We start from the raw sequence: 6,000 nt of genomic DNA, 5'->3' as shown, positions 1-6,000 counted from the left end.
GAGAAAGAAAAATTAAAAGGAAGGGGGGAAACCCAAACAAAAGCTTCACATTGCCGGAGATCCAGCTGTCAGGAGAGCGCCAACCGGCCAAGCCACCACCTGTACCCTCTGCCGTCCTCTGTAGGAGACGTGGTGAGACTGTGGGTCCCGAGGGATCGACCTGGAAGACAGAAGGCATGTAAGGAGTAGACAGACATTGGTCAGCAGGCCTGGCCACCAGCTCCCAACCCAGAGGAACGCTGAGGCTGTGTGTGCTGGGGATTGTGGGGGAGCACTCTAAATAGACGGGGTAAATCTAGTCTCAACCTCCCAGGTCTAGACACACATGCTTATTTTTCAGACAGGGAAACTGAGGCTCAGGCTAAGTAAATTACGCAAGGTCACAATAACTAAGGGGCAGACACTGGCTGAGAACCCAAGCATGCTGGCTCCAGCTGCCAAACTGATCGTGATCCTGACTTCCTCGTACTATCAGGAGAAGATACAGCAGGGTCCACCCTGGATTTTCTGTCCCCATGGACCTTGCCAGCATTGGTTCCACCCACACTTTCTTCCCCACTCTCTGTAGCTAACTGTGCTGTTTGTTAGAAATGCCATAGCAACCCTCTCTAGGTTTAGTTATCTTGTATTAAAGAAAAGAATGAAGCTCAGGCCTCTGAGAACCCAAAGCAGGCTACCTGCTAAGGTCTTAAGAAAGGCCGGAGTCCCACAGCCAGGAGCAGTGCTGGACTGGGCCTGCACTGTCTGCTGCCGTGCACTGAGGGGGAATTTAAGTCCTCTGTTCCCTGGTCTCATCACCTGTACCTGCGTCACAGACTACTATGAAGATTAGATGAACATTAAATGAATGTAAAACTGAGAAGAGAGCCTGATCCTATTAGTATTTGCTATTATTTGAAAACTGCCTTAGTGCCAGTCCTCAGGAATAAGACAAGCCTGCCCTTCAGGGGCTTATTCTATTGGAGGCCTAGAATCCAAGGGCCCACAGAGATTAGTCTTGGGCAGCCCCTGCTCTGAGCTATCGGATCAGTGCTAAGTATAGTGCTGTCCTGGGCAGGGCAAGCCATCTAGGGCAACAGTGCTCCAGTCTCATTGCACATGGAATCATCGGGGCTTTTGGAGACAGGGTCTTGCTCTGTTGCCCAGGCTGGAGTGCAGTGCCTTGATCACAGCTCACTGCAGCCTTGAACTCCTGTGTTCAAGTGATCCTCCTACCTCAGCCTCCTGAGTAGCCGTGACTACAGGGCACACACCACCATGCCCGGCTAATTTTTGTATTTTTAGTAGAGACAGTTTTTTGCCATGTTGTCCAGGTTGGTCTTGAACTCCTGGGCTCAAGTGATTCGCCCGCCTTGGCCCATCTAAGGAGTTTCTTAAAGTGCCTGTTCTCAGCCTAAATGACCAAAGCAGACAAGTCTTTCACTGTGTGTGAGCAATCCCCTAGCAGCTTCCTTTCTTTGTGAGGCAGAGCCAGCACTGTGGCTGCCATGAGTTGCCACCTGTGCAGTCTGACAACACCAGCTCATTGTCCTCAGCTCCTGGCGAGGGACCTAGGTAGTCCCCTCAAGAGGCAGCAGGATAGGACAGTATTGGATAATGTACTTCCTGTTGGCCTCAGTTTCTTCCCCTGAACACTGGGGGCTCTTTGTTGAGGTCTGAGTGGGATGACTATCAGGTTCTTGGCCCATAGCAGGTACAAGCATACTCAATGAGTCCTCCCCTTCCTAGCCAACTGTCCCCAGCCAGAGACTATAAACGTGTTAAATCTGAACAGGCCATGGTTCTCAGCCATGCAACCACCAAAAGTGCTTCAGGCTGGTGAGGGTACCATGAGAAGGGTCCTCCCCACACTGCTGGAGGAGGGGAAGTCTGGTACTGTTTTTAGGGCTTCAAAGGTGTTTAGATTGGTGGCTCTCTAAAATTCCACTCTTGAAAGTCAAGCTTAACAGATAAACCTAAATATGAAAAGAACTTTATGGATAAAGAAGTTCACTGAAGTATTATTTAAATTATAAGGCACTAACTCACAAGTCCAAAAACAAGGATTAAGTAAGCAATTGATCCTTCAACTTACTGATATACTACAGAGAAAATGAGATTGTTGTATGGCGTTTTGAAGATGACGGCAAAACCATTTCCCTTGGGTAGGTGGAAGAGAGTAGGGTACAAAATGGTGTAGCACACAGCATGACCGTAACTATGAAAAATACAAACACTCCAGTGTAGGAACATCTGCCAAGAAATACAACAAAATGTTGTGCTTGTTGTGACTGGATTTTCTTCTTCCCCTACTTCTGATTGTTATTATTCAACACACACCAATGTCACATTTTACTTTTTAATAGGAAAAATAGGGTACTTTAATGAACAAGAAAAGCTGGCAGCTCCAACAGAAAGGTCCAGACGTGGGGTGTCTGGGCTCTTCCACGCCCAGGGATCAAGGGCGAGCTTCTACAGTGCCAAACGGGAGGTTAGACTGCGCGATTCCCTGCTCTACTGCCCAGGGAGCGGGTGACCCAGCGTCTATTTGGAAGGAAGTGGGTGTGGCTCATCTGGAAAGAAAATACAGGATTTCTCAGGCCCAGCCTTTTACTCTGCTGCTCCTGTTCCTCAGCCTGTTAATTCCTTTCAAAAAAATCCACTTGTAGGTCTTGTATCCAGTTTTTGACATGGAAAAAGAAAATCATCATAAACATATTCCCTGATGATTCAGCAGCCATCTCAAACTCTAGCTCTATTTAGCATGCCTACTGCTTTCTCTCTGTGCTTTCTGTAGACACAGCAGATCAACCAGAAGATGGGGGAAGAGGGTATTTAGGGTGGGCCCTCACCATCGAGGCATTAAGACCTTGTGAAATACGACGAGAAATTATATGGTCACATGTGATGTACTAAAATAATCTTTGGGACCAGTTATGACTTTCCAGCATTCTTTTCTTCCCTCCCTGCATAGGGCCCTAGCTGAGGACAATCTCCTGAAAAGGATGCCCATCAGCAGGAAGGTAGCACATGGCAGCTGAAAAGCAGTGTTGGCAAGGAGGCAGGTTCAGAAGCCAGAGGTTCCTTTTTACATAAAAACTAGCAGAACATAGTGTGATGACTGCAGAAGGTCAGACCAACAGCACGGCACTCTGCAAGAACTCCTGAGACACCAGCTTGTAATGACCGCTGTAATCACTGGGTCCTATGCCAGGAAGTGAGGCTGACATTTCCCAAAGGCTCCTCCACCCTCCCTCTAGCTCTGGCCCTCCTGTTGGAAGCCTCAGAACAGCCCACAGGTCTGAGTCTGGTTCTCTCTTGTGGGCACAAAGAAGGAAAATAAGAGAGCTCTCTACTGTGGAGAGGATCTTGGCTGGTGGTTCTTTTCCCATCTACCATCAGAGAAGGAGCACTTTTCCCAGGGAGCCAACAGCACAGTAAGCTCACTGAAGGTAGTGGAGGCACTCTCTGCAGCTTTGAACAGGAATAGCTCAGACCACATGGTTCTGGGTTTGAGCAGCAGACCTATAAAGGGTATAGGTCTCAGCCCCAGTGGGTCCTGGGGGAGGCCTTAGGCTTGTGGCACTTCATCCTAGCAAATGCCACATCTCAGCTCTCTGATCGCTCAGGCTGTGCCTGACTGCCTGGCTACCAGCTTCGACTGGGATTTTTCTCATCCGTCTCTGTGGAAGCCCTACCTCTGACCATAGAGCCCGCTCCCTGAGGGCAAAAATCACACCTGCTAAGCATAATGAAAAAAGGTGATGTGATGAACCTGCAACTGACATCTGTTGTGCACTTCCATGATTACTGTGAGGATGGATTTGGCCAGTTTTAACAAGAAAACAGGCCCAGAGAGACAGAGCAACTTGCCCCACACCAGAGTTGCTGAGCAGAGTAGAACCAGCACTTAATCCCAAGTTTTCAAGCTTCACTACCCAAAGTCTCTGCACTATGACAGTCTTCATTCAGTGCTTCAAAGCTGGCTCAGCAATGGTTCTGATAGCTTGCATCTGAGATGATCTTGGGGGTGGCAGGTGTCAATGATCTGGGAATATCTGCTATGAATCCTTACCTTTCTCATTTCAGCTCTTGGACCAAGTTCTCTCAGTGCATCCCACCTTCTTATAGAGTATTTCTCTATAACTGGCATAACGGCAACCACTTATGGAGCAGTTTGTATGTGCTAGGCAAGTTCTAAGTGCTTTGTAGGTAACAACCTAGTAAAGCAGCACTGCTTTCCAATCACTGTTAAAGGATCAAGTCTTTTACATCCATTGCCTTACTTCATCCCAGCAACCCTAAGAGATACGGGTTACTGTCCCCCTAGTCTTAGAGATGAGAAAACTGAAGCTCAGAGAGCAGCCCCACAGCCAGTAAGTAATAAAGAAAAGGGTTTAATTCAGGGTAGTCTCATTCCAAAGCCCCTGCTTTTGACATGTAACTATGTAATGTAAAATCCCTTCCTAGAGAAGACAAGAAGAGCTTAAGTGGAGTTTAAAACCCATCTAATCCCTTCATTTATAAATAGCCTCACTCCGAAAAAGGCTCATGGAAGGCTTACGTGCCTGTGTACAGGTCTAGTGCTTGGGGGACAGGGGAGGACATGGTGCCAACTTGGCAGTGAATGGTGTTCCAGTCAGGCAGGGGTCTGGTCTGTTTAAGGAGACTGAGAAACTGAAGGGCTCTCATTAAGGCCATCAGCAGCTTGGAGAACAGAAGCCTGGGAGATCTGAGGGGAACATGCACAGGAGGATGGCGCTAAGGACAAGGGTGGCTCACGTGTTCACCTCCTTCCCCTACTCCTCAGCCTGCACGCCCAGAATGCCTTGGTGATTATCCCTTACTCTAAAAGGATGGCCTTCCTGCTTTGTTGATGTCAAAATGTCATTACATTTGTCTTTCTTTTCTAAGAGACAGGGTCTCACTCTGTCACCCAAGCTGGAGTACAGTAGCGCAATCATAGCTCACTGCAGCATTAAATTCCTGGGCTCAAGCAACCCTCCTGCCTCAGCCTACTGAGCAGCTGGGATTATGGGCACATGCTACTTCACCTGGCTAAATTTTTTTTTTTTTTTTTTGAGATGGGGTCTAGCTCTGTCACCCAGGCTGGAGTGCAGTGGCATGATCTCTGCTCACTGCAACCTATGCCTCCTAGGTTCAAGTGATTCTCCTGCCTCAGACTCTCAAGTAGTTGGGAGATAGGGTTATTGCTATGTGGCCAATGCTGGTCTTGAACTCCTGGCTTTGTTCATGCAATCCTCCTGCCTTGGCCTCCCAAAGTGCTGTGATTACAGGCATGAGCCACCATGCCTGGCCTAAACATAATTTCTTTGATGGAATGATGTGAAAGTAAGTATGGTTTTAAAAATTGCTTCCCTCCCAGACCTGCCTCCCCAGCTTTTAAAATTGCACTGTCTTAGGAAATGTGGAAGTCTGATAACCACAAGGTTGATCCTCACTTCAGTACTTTCTCAGGGAAGAGCACAGGTTCTATGGCAGACAGTCCTGGTTCAAACACAAGCTCTGCCACTTACTATTTCCATGATCTGAGTCTCCTTCTCTTAAACTAGAAAATGGGCATGGAACTCTTTTCCCTTTGGGGGCCTGCTGTGAAAAGTGAAGAATTCTTCAAGTAAATTGCCTGTCATGGCACTTAACACAGGATGGACACTCAGTAAGATCGATCTTGCCATCATTCACGTCATTCATTTTGGTTGTTAGGGTATCACAGACTGAGACTTCAAACCCAAAGCCCAGTTTCCTCTTTCTATCCTGCCTCTCAGATCTGGTTAATAGAAAAGAAAGTCATCTCATTGGCACACTCAGACTAAGGCACAGTATAAACTCAAAGTGGTGTATTATTGGGGTGGGGAGCCAAGAATTCACTCTTACTTAAATTCACCCACAGTCTTGTGTAGTGGTATCACTGTAGCTAATGATACCTATGACATGCTAGCAGCTGTGCAAGATTATGCAACACCTCATTTGTCCAAAGGACCATGTAAGAATTATCCTCAT

General features: G+C 47.5%; 1 protein-coding gene across 2 annotated transcripts in view; it reads right to left on the bottom strand.

Moving 5' to 3' along the window:
- Positions 1 to 6: 6 nt before the first annotated feature.
- STK35 (serine/threonine kinase 35) overlaps positions 7 to 6,000 on the bottom strand; it is a 41,101-nt gene continuing 35,107 nt past the window's right edge. Inside the window, exon 4 of one of the 2 annotated variants that reach the window (XM_017504727.2) lies at positions 7 to 160. The gene's annotated coding sequence lies outside the window, so the exon portion shown is untranslated. Of the gene's footprint in view, positions 161 to 2,324; positions 2,553 to 6,000 lie in introns of those variants that run through there. The other variant, XM_017504728.2, reaches the window with a different exon arrangement.

Source organism: Cebus imitator, unplaced genomic scaffold (genome assembly GCF_001604975.1).
Source record: "Cebus imitator isolate Cc_AM_T3 unplaced genomic scaffold, Cebus_imitator-1.0 Scaffold328, whole genome shotgun sequence".
Classification (NCBI taxonomy): domain Eukaryota; kingdom Metazoa; phylum Chordata; class Mammalia; order Primates; family Cebidae; genus Cebus; species Cebus imitator.
This window is presented reverse-complemented; position numbering and strand designations above follow the sequence as displayed.